We start from the raw sequence: 13,269 nt of genomic DNA on the forward strand, positions 1-13,269 counted from the left end.
GATTACATAGATATTGATTTTTCTATTCCAATTAGTATTCACATACCATAGCGAAGCAATCGATTGACGGAGTAAAGATAGAGAAAAAGTTGAGTGACACACTTTCGTTGCTTTTTAGTATAATCATCTGCAGTAATTTTTGCGTGGCTATTGACGTTTCATACCAGTTCGTATTGTACCTGTAAATATAGACAACAGTATATTGCTATATTGAACGAAACCTGGTACGGCTCAAAAAATGTTAGTTGAAAGAAAGAGGGATGTAATGGTGCATTATCACATTCACACCGACGTGCATTACACATGGCTTGCGCTTGAGTCTATTACAAGTCTTAGAACATTTTGAAAATAAATAATCAATACAATGAGATATTGGATGTTAATATTTTTAGTCGCATATCAAGATGTGAGTTAATAGAAAAATGTTAGTAATTTGTCCTGGACCGTTTGACAATAATATCTACAAAATTTCGAAATATATGTGTCAACGATGGTAACTCTATTACTAACGGATGAGAAAGATTCTGATACACTATACAGACGTGTGTTATTACTAGACTACTGTTGATAACAGTGAAGTCTGAGCGTGCGTATATAGATTGATTGTGCTACACCAATAAAAATCAATCGTTCATTCTATGATTTGAAAAGATATAAATAGCATTAGCCTCGAGCTTTTTTTTTCATTTTATGCTGTTAAAAACTTCTATAACTTTGATAATATTTAGTTTGTTTATTTTATCGATTATGCTTCATGTACATTATGTCAATTGTATTAAGTTTTAAAATTTTTTTATTTTTGTGGATGAAATTTGTGATGTGTGAAAATTATGGAATCAATTCAAGCAATTTATGTGGAAAACAATATGAAAAGATAATTTACAACTTATATTCAAAGTAGGATGTATTTAAAAACTACATATTTCTTGATGCCATAAATCTTCTCCTTTCAACAACGGATGGTTTCCTTTGAATATTGTCAAGAGAACTAATATTGTCAAAGTGGGCCAATCTCAACCAAATTTTCATCTGCAATGCCCCATGCCATGAGGATGCTAAGTTCAAAATTTGGTTGAGATTGGTCCAGTAGTTTTGGCCCTAGCGTGGGTAATTTCCCTACATTTTTCATCTTATAGTCTTCGCCAACGCTCAGACAAAAATATGACTACTTAGCGATCAACACGTAATCAACAGGAAAAACTTGGTATGCATAATATTCAAGGACATTTACGTCTTTAGAGGAATACTGTCAGCGCTGTCAATTATGTATTGGACTGCCAGGTTCAACCAAAACATGTATCCAAATGTAGCAATCAATACCAAGGCAAAGAATATAGTCTCCTCGATATCTGATAATTGATGTACCGTCAAAGAAAGCTTGAACAAACAGAACAATTTAAAAATCCTGTTGCACTTATTTTTTAGGAAAGAGAATTATGCCCTCAATTGATAAAAAAATTATGCTGTATAAATTACTCACGCAAAACAAATTGATGCTCGCATTAATAACACCCAGTATGATGATGAAACTGTATGCCGCTTTGTACCTTTCGGTTCCGTCATGTAAATCCCTTCAAAGGTAAGCGTATTAATTACGCGGAACATTGTGGTGAATACGAGAAATGCAGACCTTAAAAGTGCTGTAGGCCAACACCTATTTGTAAATACTTACTGAAGGGCCCTACGATGTAAAAGTACACCAGTAACTATATAACTGATGGATTTTTCATTCTTACTGTTTCGTGGACAATATGATGGTATGGATTCTGAAAGCACAGCTTTTTCGAAATAATAACTGAAAATGAAAGATGAGAACATTCAAAAAAGAGTGGTATAGATAGTAGAAGATAATAAGTGAATTAGTTGATTGATATATCTATACACGTTCTTATTTTCAAAGCAGTCGATTTACCTTACAATATTCGTTACATTAAACAATCTCGAATGCATGATTCAAGGTTTTAGTAAGTGGGTGATCAAAGAAAGAAGTAATCGATACAGGAAAAAGTACACTATTTCTACAACAATGTTCATCGCAGTTGTGTCATTTCACTTTTTTAGAAATTTAATACAACTGTTGGAAATTGGCGTAAATATGTGCATTATACGACTATTTATCCTGTTCATCTTTAAAATAGGTGATTGAGGCTTTTTATTGTACTAACTACAAATGAAGCCGAGTGTGTCATAAAGAAAGCAGGTAGCTGCACAGAATTTAGGGTGGCCTAAACAACATGGTTTAATTCATTGGAGACTAAGAGACACGAATATTAAAAACGAATACGGTACTGAACGGCAAATCATTAATTTCTCGCTACAAATATTTTCATATATATCAAAAAATCATTGTTTCAATCGATTTATGAATACATGCATTTTATGGATGATAAACGCAATACATTTGAGCCGAACCTTGAAACATCAAATAAACCAGCTGTATGCAAGCAGATCATAATCGTGAATGATTCTGTCCCAACCAGTACGGCTACAGTCACGATCACCACTAGAAAAATTAGGCTAATATTGAAAATGGGATGTTGCTCTTTTTCAATCCAGAACTCGAAATCAATTAAAAACTTTATTGGGCGAGATTCATTTAAGGGCATAATTACATCCAAAATGATAGGAGAAATATGGTATAGTAATACAATACAGAATCCCGGATAAAAGAATGCTGTAAAACATTTTATATATAAGCTGAAATCATTTCAAAATTACAAGACTGTTAATATTTTTCTTACACGCAAAAAGTATTACCAGTCGTCTTCCATAAACTGCGTAAATCTGCATAATTCGAAGTACTTCGACGTTGTTCGTCTCCCAACCAAGTCTGATTTGATCTACTTGAGCCTTTACCTGCATGTTACAATAATATTTATTAGAATTCGTAAACGTAAATTCAGTCTCTATATGTGACTTACGTGGTTGATCTGATACCATGTTGCGTGATATTTTGTAACCGCGGCTATTGCCGTTGCTGTAGTTGGTATACCCCTAAGTTGCCGAGACAGATCTCTGTCTATAGCAAGGATAGCTACAAGCTAAAGAAGATATTAGGGTTTTTAACCGACTTCGAAAAAGGAGGAGGTTACTCAATTCGATCAGTATATTTTTTTTTTTCCTATGTATGTTCGCTGATTACACCTAACTGGATGGACCGATCGGAACGAAACCTTTTGCATTTGGTAGGTTCTGACTCCCCATTGGTACCATTATCAAAAAATTTTTCATTTTTGTCGCATGGAGTCAAATCAGGTGAATAAGGAAGATGCCCTATCACAGTAACATTTTTACTGGTCAGAAACTGCTTGGAAGACAGAGCCGCGTGAGCAGGTGCATTGTCCTGGTGCAACAGCCATCCATCCCTGCACAACTGTGGCCTTTTTTTCCTAATTTTTTCACGAAGTCTTTTTAGTAGTTCAATGCAATAGTGTTAGTTAACAGTCTGACCACTGGGAAGCCACTCAATCATTACAATTCCATTAATGTCGAATTTTGATTTTGACATGCGTGCTTTTTTGGGTTTTGGGGATCTTGGAGACTTCCCCTCCATTGACTGGCGCTTACTTTCTGGATCATAGGTAAAAATCCATGTCTCATCACATGTTACAAAAAATTTCAACAAATTTTACAAGAAACTTGATGTTTATTCGCTGTTCGGTTTTTACGTTAGACACTTTCCGGCAGAATGCAGTTGCACGTATTCACTAAATAACGCAATACTTCCAAATGGTATGACCGATTCAATCGAAATTGGCAACATGGATAGAGGAGGTATGTGGGATAATGCCACAAAAACAATTGCTGCCAATTCTATTGTTTTTTCAAGCTACAGACTTAGTCTCGTTACTTTTGTGTCACACCTGGTATGTTCGCCGATTACGTCTAACTGGGTGGACCGATCGGAACGAAACCTTTTGCATCTGATAGGCTCTGACTCCCCATTGGTACCATTATCAAAAAATTTTTCATTTTTTATTTGCAAAGTGTTGTTATTGCAAAAAAAACCGGCAACTTTTGAAATAAACTTTTCTCGATTTTAGTGCGCTTTTAATATCTTATCACGGACATGATTCTGAACAATTTTGTTCATATACAAAGTTCGCGGAAAGCTTTTGTTTTCGAGATATTAGCGAAAAATTGTTATTAACTTTTGAAACCAACTTCGAACGATTTTAATGTCCTTCTAATACGTTATTAGTGGCATGATTCTGAACGAGTTGTTCCTTATGCATAATTGACGGAAAACTCTAGTTTTCGTGATATTAGCGAAAAACTATTGTTATTAATATTAGTGGAACGCCCCGTGCTATGCACGGGAAAGTCAAGAAAGGGCAATTACCATGCACTGTACCAAAACACTAACTAAGCTTTACCGCTCTGACACGCGACTTACACAGCAAGATGAGTTCACGTTGACGTTGGTATATTATTCCCATTGCTTGGTACAGTCTCCGTATCGTTCTAAAAATGCATCAATTTGAATTGTTAGAAAATTTGTTGCGCAGGATCTGCTATTATTTTACGGATACTTTGACCCTTGCGCAGTCCTAAACCGTAAGAGATACACATGCGCAGTAAATTTTTGCAACGAAAGTTAACAAAGAACAAATGGATGAAGCACCCTCAATCATGATGTAATTAGTTTGTACTTGTCCCTGAAAGAGTATCCCTTATTTTTTTTTTCTATGCATGTTCGCCGGTTTTTTCCTAGGTGGGTGGTCCGATCGGAACAAAGCCTTTCGCATCTTGTAGAGTCTGACTCCCCATTGGTACCATTACCAAAAATTTTTTCATTTTTTAGTTGCAAAGGATTATTGTTGCAAAAAAGATTGAAAAACAAATATCCATGTTGTCTTTTACTTAATTATATTAAAATAATTTTCAGAAAAAAATATACCGACTTTGAAATGCACTAAAAAGTATAAAATAATTTCTATTTCCTAATGAAGTAATTTCTATTTCATTCAATCATACAATTACGTAACAAATATGAATGAAACATATTTACTCGTTAGGTAGTATATTAAATACATTTCAACTTTTTCGGAGGCGGCGCAAAATTAAAAATACCTCAGTAAACGTTGCCGCCAATAACCAGTTGATTGTGGTATGGCGTATTGGAAATTAATAAATCCTGAGAAAGAATACGTACCATTATAGATATATCTGGTAATATACGTAAATGTAACGACTGCATCTTCATTTCGCAACGTTTCTGATATAAATGAAATTGAATTGACTTCGTTCGCATGTGGAAGCCATGGATCTAAGAACCTATAAACGGAGCCCACGACGCGGGAATTACCAAATTTGCGGCAGATGGGCTCTATCTTTATAGTATATGCGGCGATCGAGTCTTTCCGTCGCATACTCTATGAATCTAGCCCTTTGCGGACTACCGCCGCATATATGCGTTCTGCGTAAATCATCAAATTGACCGAAGAACTCATATATGCGTTTGGCGAAAACAGTTGATTGAGCCGAGAAACACTGTATGTGTCCCACGTAAATGCGTGGCGATGGCCGAGAAACTTAAAACTATGTGTTCCACGAAAACAACTGATAGAGCCGAGAAACGCGTACATGTGTGCACGCGCGTAAATCTGTGCATGTACATATAATATGTCCAGAATTTGACTTGGAATGCTATGAACGAAAACCGCGTTTAAGCAGAAATATGCGCTAGCAATTTTTAATGACTATCGCGGCAGGAGCTCGGCCCCACGGTACGGTTCACTTCGAACCGTTCCGTTCGCAAAGGGCTAGATAGACCATAGTTACATTCTAGACGCACTAACACCTACTTCGCGGCGTGCTATCGAGTTATATGTGTAGAAAAAAAAATAGCTATCGAAGCTATGCCTATGTTCGGCTGTCCAAAGATTGACATGTTCAAGAAAATCTTTTAATTTTTCGCCGCCTCCGAAAAGGTTGAAATGTATTTAATATACTACCTATCGAGTAAATAAGTTTCATTCATATTTGTGACGTAATTGTATGATTGAATGAAATAGAAATCACTTCATTAGGAAATAGAAATTATTTTATACTTTTTAGTGCATTTCGAAGTCGGTATATTTTTTTTCTGAAAATTATTTTATTAGGTATTGGTAGATAAATACTAAGACATTCAAAAAATTTTCGTAAATATTTCACATAGTACGTAAATTAATCTTGATAGCCTATACCTGACAAATTACAGATGCCCAAGTAATGAGACTGATGACGCAGTTATGCAAGTGTCGAAATTTTTTGTTGCAGTACGGCCAAAGTCCAATCATGGACAGAAAGATAGTACACCACTTGTAGTAACTATTTATTTTTTCCATCGCGTGTAGCGGCTCAAATACTACTGATTTCGCAGCTAGCTATCTACCCTCCTGTAGCGGCACATGGTTCGCAGCGTTGGTAGAAATTAGCATTGACCGTTTACAGATGTTTAGGTGTAGGCAGTTAAGCCTACTCTAAAGTCTGTAAGTCGGCGAAATTATTTTATGTTTTTTGGACATGCGTAGCTCAATGGACTACCCTACCATAAACGCTGCCAGCCATGTCCCGTTACGGTTCATTAGGCCACATGGTCAGCACGGGCCGGAAGGACACTTTCGGTTGACAAACTTTAATTTATAATACTTTTTTCCCCGCCGAAAATGGGAGGACTCTGCGAGAAAAATAACTCCACCCTCAACTGTGTAAGGAGTTACGCCTTCTCCGAAAAGTTTATATATACTGCGGAAAGGCGTCAAAACGGATATAAACAGTCGAGCCTCCAATTCTGCATCATCGAACATTCTATACTGATTCCGTAACATTGTATTCAATAGCATTTCTGTAATATCACACATAGTCTCCATAGTTCACATTAAACACCTTACCTCTTGCAAACACACTGTTGCAAGCAATATTTATTCATTTCACACCTAACCTATCTCGCGACACTCCATTTCACCTTACCCTTTGCAAATATTACCTCTTCGAAAGATTTTCAAGCAAAATATCAGAAAAATTTGTTCGATGCAACTGGGTGATTGACAGGTTTCGCGACTGTGAAATTACTTATTCATATGAAGGTAGGGTGCAAGTATCGCGATCAGCAGCTGCAGCTTAATGTTACAGTAGTGTTATTAAGAAAATGACGGGGTGAAAGAAACGGCGAGAGAAGAAAATTTTCAGATGAAAGTTAAATTTTTATAGCCTTATGCTATGCGAAGTTACGAGGGAGGATACTGTTCACGATGCTCTCAGTCCGTTTACGTCCGCCAAGTAATATTAATCTTTTGTACTGCTACGAAATGTGAATCCACGAGAGAAGGAATTCTTTGATATTCCTCAGTCGATTTACTTTCTTCAAAGGTACATTTGGGGATGGTGGAATCTGGAGATCCACGAGCACAAGAATCTAGGTGTATGGGTATGTAGTAATCATTTAATCTGTTCAAGTATAAAATTCTTAAAATTCCTGTCAGACACTCGAAAAACTCAATTTTCTTTCAGATCGAGCATACAGAGCTTCAGTTGCGTTATGTCACCTAGTGTTAATACCGACTCCTCAATGCAGTCCGACATAGCGCCGATTGATCTTGAATGGAGACACGCTTCGATGTAATACTACAGTATCGTGAGACCTCATCATGCAGTTTAAGCGATGTTTTAGTCTTTTGACGTCCGCTTCCTACAGTTCATCGAAATGCAGTGCATTAGGAGGTAAGAAGTGCCATGGAATACCTTTAAAGCCTAACGAGTTATGAAAATTAAAATCTTTTATCGTGGTCATGTAGGCAGAAGTAAGTTCACGATTCGCTCCATGGGGTATGGTACCGTTGCCGAAGCACTTTATTGCCTTTGGGAAATCGTTTCGAGACACAAATCTCTTATACGCCGCTATGAAGATGGCTAAACTATAATTGTTTATAAACTCAATCTGTTCAGCTTTTGTGGTCAAACAAATAAAAACTACAATAAGGTGAAGTAGGGTAAGTGCAGACTAATTTTTGTAAAGTTCGTATTTAAACATACGTATTTTCAGTCTGCTATATAAATACTTAACGCTGTCGCTTTGCACAATTACTACTATTTAATTAATATTTACTAGGACCTTAATTTTCCTTGTACATTTTGATTTGAATAGGAAATTGTTTAAAATGTCAACTATTAACTAAGAGCGTAAGAAAGTAACTTGAAGTTAAATACTTTGAAACTTTATTTCATGTGTAATGGGGCAAGAGCAGAATTATTAACAAATCTGTTATAAAATGCTTCTTACTGCATTATACAAGTGCTCTATACTGCAAACAAGTACTCTTAGTTGAAATGTGAAAGGGGATATAGTGGAACAAAACAAGGAAACAAACATACTAAATGGAAAAATTTCGCTCATATTGTAATAAAAATAGCTTATAAAATAGCTTATAGCTTCACTTCAATTTATACGCTTTTGTAGATTTGTGTTCGGAACCTGGTAAAGTACGGACTTGAATTGGGACTGCCTAGACGACCCCAGTGTGAACAAATGGGCTCTACCTTTTCGGCGCGATGTGCAGGCACTTCTATAAGTTCCTGAGATATGGCAGCTTTATCACGTGTACACACCATGCACCGACGTAGAACAATTTGAATTACTAGTCCTTGCTCGGAGGATCTAAAATTGGTTGCGGAGATAAGTGAGTTGAAAGCCAGTATGTAAGAAATTTTGGTGAGTACTTTCTGTAAGGAGGGTTAGGAGCAGATGAACCTTTAAAACAATCGGTGTTTTGTATTTTTAGGAAGTTCTGCGTTGGCGAGTCACCCCTTTGTGCGGCTTAATTTCTCCGTGTCAAGAAACACTGGATGTCAGAACATCAGACGACTCGATTTTGAAATGGTTCTGCCTTCCTTGAGGAACTACATTTCACTGGAAAGACCTCGTACCCCAACCAGAATAATGCGGAATTCTGAATCTCGATTGGATTATTCTTGCAATTGTTGCACGCCGATGTTGATGAAATTTATATGTGATGTAAAAAATGAAAAAGTATTTGACATGTATTTTCTTTTACGTGCGAATATCCATTTCGAAGTGGTGAAAATAACTCTTAAAATTGAGATCGAAAAAGCTATTCCTATAAATATTTTTGGAACTATTAGACCTAAACAAAGAATTCAAAATATCAATTTTACTGTTTTGAAAGGCCAATTATAAAGAGTATATGAATCTTTGAAAAATTTGTTTGTTTAAAAATTACGTTAAAAATGAATTATTTTGCAAATATTTTAATAAATTGTTTAAATATTTTGATCAAATTTCTTTTACGTGAACTATGGAAAAAGTTCAACGTGTACGTGAACTTTGGAAAGAGAAAATACGAATAAATTGGAATTTTTAATTTCTCTCGTACAAAAATTTTAACTACGGTTGAAATTTTATATTTCTGTTCGGTGTACGACTGATTTCCATACATAATATTCTGGCAATGGTATTATATGACATATTATATACTAATTTATTTAAAAAACAAAACTTCCATGGTTGCTCCTATAAAACCTGGCGCCCGAGACAGACATTTGTTTGTCTCGAGTTATAAGCACATACTGATGGCAATATGTATTCGATTTATAGAGGATCTAAAAGCGTGGATTGTACTTGTATAAAGTGTGCTATATTAATGATTAATTTAGATTATGAGCAAGCAAAAGAGTTGTATCTGCTCATTGAGCGCTGTTCCACGTTTGTAAAGAGTATAGTAAGTCTGAAGAGAGCTAGTTTTGCTAAAGCTCTGAAGAGACGTAGATTTGCTGTAACTCTGAAAACATTTTATTTTTTTATAATTTTGAGAACAGTGATTTTTAGTTTGAAATAGTATTCTACTGCTATGGTATTCACTGCGAGGTAGATGCATTAATTAGTAAGCTCGAAGTATATTTTCTAAAGTTATAGTTTTGTAATTTTAAGTAGTGCGCGTTTATATTTTTTCTAGAAGGTATAAGACACAATATAATTAGTTAATAAGTAATATTATTGTGCGATATTATATTATATATAATATTATAAACAATAAAAATATCATACTTAGAATTTCTCCAAACACATCGGTAAGTAAAGTTGTAGCAAACAGCACAGGTGCTACAGAAATGTGCGCTTTTCTTCAGAAAGCCGTCATACTCTAAATTACGTAAAATTTTACAGTTAAACTTCTTTATAAGAAAGGAAACATCTGTGAGAACGCTATTTTTGGCAATTCGAGCAAAAATTTTTTACCATTTTAATATCATTCTTTACTTTACCGATGATATATACAATATATGTGTATGTATGTGCACATATGCATATATATAAAATTCTTTTAGCTTTACTGAACATTATTAACCCCTTACAGTCCTTCCACGACCAAACTCGTGACGCACTTACGATTCAAATGCGACAAATCTTGCTTGAATATTTAATCCATTCCAATTTGAAGTTCAAGTCTAATTATACTTTGCAGAGTAAAAGACCGTTGAATACAAAATAGTCTCAACATTTTGACTTTGCTTAATGATTTTAATACTATTGTAGTTAATAGTTACTCCGACTGACGCACCTGACAAACTAATCATTCGGCAAGGGGTTAATTTTTAATTTTATTGAATACTGTTAATGTAAGTGCTTTCTGCACGGAAATACTGAATAGGTTTGGTATAGTTTCTGGCGGAGGCAGCAATGTTAAATACTGTTAATGTGTAATGAAAATGTGGAGATGCGAATTCAGTGCTTTGAACAGTTCACACACTACGCAGGATTTTGTCGGTAATATAGGGAATGACATAAGATTAGTAGAAAATTTTCTTTCGAATCGCCAGGACCATTCCTACAGATATCCTCTTTTATAGAAAGAGATAGTGCACAAAATTTGGTCGGTGTCGAAGCATAACAGTTTTCAGAATTTGCATCGTAATATCGAATCTTCCAAACTGTCGGTCACGAAGAATTTTCGTCTCGACTCCGTCGTCGGTAATGAGGAACACTATTTATATTTATTAACAAATAATTAATGCTGAAATCAATTGGACATGATTCAATTAATGACTTTCGAATATTTTCAATTTTGTTAAAATAGCAACATCATTTATTCATTTATTCTGTTTTTAAACCTTCAATTAAACATACGTATCGAAATACATAGTCAAAATGAATTTAGTAATATTAACTGTCTTTGCGCATCGTTTTATCTATGCGTGGTAATGTTGGAAGACAATTTCTATAGAAATTTGGAAATATTTCTTCCTTATTTAATTAATTACTTCCTATATTTAATTAGTTAATTAATTAGTAACTTCACCAAATGATTCTGGACTTTTTTAATTTGAATACACGTTCTTGATTGAAGGTTTTATAACAGAATGAATTGAAAATGATTTTGTTTTCAAAATAAAATGGAATACAATAAAAGGACGGTTGCTTGAAACATCAATCATTTGTTCTGGACTGCAAATAGGGTATTTCTTAACCGACGGCTTTGAAAATAGAATTTTTCATCACCGACAACTCCGATGATCAACACATTTCTGTGGTGAGCATCAGAGTCGTTGGCCAAGAAGAGTTCTATTTGTATTAGGTTGTCCGGAAAGTTCTTTTCGTTTTTTTAATAGGTGTTAAGTTTGAAATATTTTGCGTTCAGTGTATTATTCTTAAGTAATATATAATCCGTTCTGTTTTACCACCCTTCTGCCATCTTTCTGGAAGCCTCATAATGCCACTTTTCCAAAATTCTCTTGGTTTACTGTTAAAATATTCTTCAAGACCGATTTTTATTTCATTAATTGATGTGAATTTTTTATTGCGAAGAAAATTTTTTAGGGAAAGCAACAAATAATAATCCGATCACGCAATGTCTGGAGAGTATGGGGAATGTGGTAGAACATCCCAATCGAAGTCTAAAAGTTTCTTTCGCACGCGACACCACGTCTATTCACCAATTCTGGACGTTTTGTGAATATAGCTTCCCTAAGTTTTTCGAGTTGCATGCAATATTTCTCGTTGTTAATTGTTTCCCTTGGTTTTTCATCGAGGTAGGCCTTGATAAAATCGGTATCAGTGGTGGATGGACGGCCGCTGCGAACTTCATCTTTAAGATTGAAATTTCCGGCTTTAAACCTCCTAAACCAATTACGGACATTTTGAACAGTTATAGAATGATCCCCATAAACATCACAAATCTCCTTTGCGGTATTTCCAGGCATAGTGTCTCTTTTAAAACAGTAAAACATGACATGACGCAAATGCATCTTTTGATCCTCCGTCTTTCACAACGCGAAAAATACGAGATTCAATTTCTACTGATGCTGAAAACAGTCCTCTTGTAATGCTTAGAGAATGATACTGGACCAAACAATTGATTTTGGAGTGATCTGGATGTTTGTTTACTTAAGCACAACAATGTAAAGCCTCGAGTGACAAACGCGAAAAGAACTTTCCGGACAACCTAATATTTATGAACAAACGATAAATGTTTAAAGCAATCGTTGTTTGAACATTTTCATTTGTATTATAAAGACAAAATCGTTTTCTATTGTATCACTGTACCTCCCACATAGGTATATTTTGTATGAATTTTATATAACTTATATATATTTTCCGCAGTTTTCGTCGACCGACAGTAGACAGTTACACAATGTAAAAATCATTGAAGCAAGATAGATAATTATATTAAATTCACCTGCAGAGAATTGAAGGCAGTAGACGGTGCATCGAGTTTGATGCCCTCGGAAAAATAATATTTTCTTTACCTATTTTTTTCACTTGTCTTAACCGCTTTTCTATCATTGATTTATAGCTTCGTAGCAACCGAGTCTACGTACCCCTTGGATACGGTGTTTGTACGGGGGTAGCTACCCCCTTCCAGGCTCAGTCGGCGTCGGTTCTTCGAAGGTAAAGGATGTACTGTGCGTTGCTGCTGCTTCTTCATTGCAATTCACTGGATTTTGAATATTGTTTATCAGTGCAAGTATCTGTATTTTAATATATAGCAGTGTTTGAGGATGTGAAACCTTTATTGTGTCAAAAATGTAAAATTCTAGTGAACCGTTGTCCTTACGCGTTGACAGCTACAGCGGCGATAGGTATCTGTTATGAAACATATCGAAATCGTAATTATCCTCATTATTGTGTCTAATATATTTTAATTTCCTAAACGTAAGAAAGACTTGTAATTCGAGAGCGAGGAATGTTATATGTATTAATACGTTAACTATCACGATAACAATACATATTTGTTGTGATACGTGGCACTTACCCCTGCATCTAAATCGAGA

At 35.2% G+C, this 13,269-nt stretch overlaps 1 long non-coding RNA gene across 1 annotated transcript; it reads left to right on the plus strand.

Moving 5' to 3' along the window:
- Window positions 1–6,381: 6,381 nt before the first annotated feature.
- On the plus strand, window positions 6,382–9,016 carry LOC105664137 (uncharacterized). Its single transcript, XR_001097405.2, has 5 exons — window positions 6,382–7,414; window positions 7,498–7,707; window positions 7,782–7,976; window positions 8,444–8,695; window positions 8,766–9,016. It is a non-coding gene; the product is annotated as an uncharacterized LOC105664137 (long non-coding RNA).
- The last annotated feature ends 4,253 nt before the right edge of the window (window positions 9,017–13,269 follow it).

This window comes from Megachile rotundata, chromosome 7 (genome assembly GCF_050947335.1).
Source record: "Megachile rotundata isolate GNS110a chromosome 7, iyMegRotu1, whole genome shotgun sequence".
In the NCBI taxonomy this organism is placed as follows: Eukaryota; Metazoa; Arthropoda; class Insecta; order Hymenoptera; family Megachilidae; genus Megachile; species Megachile rotundata.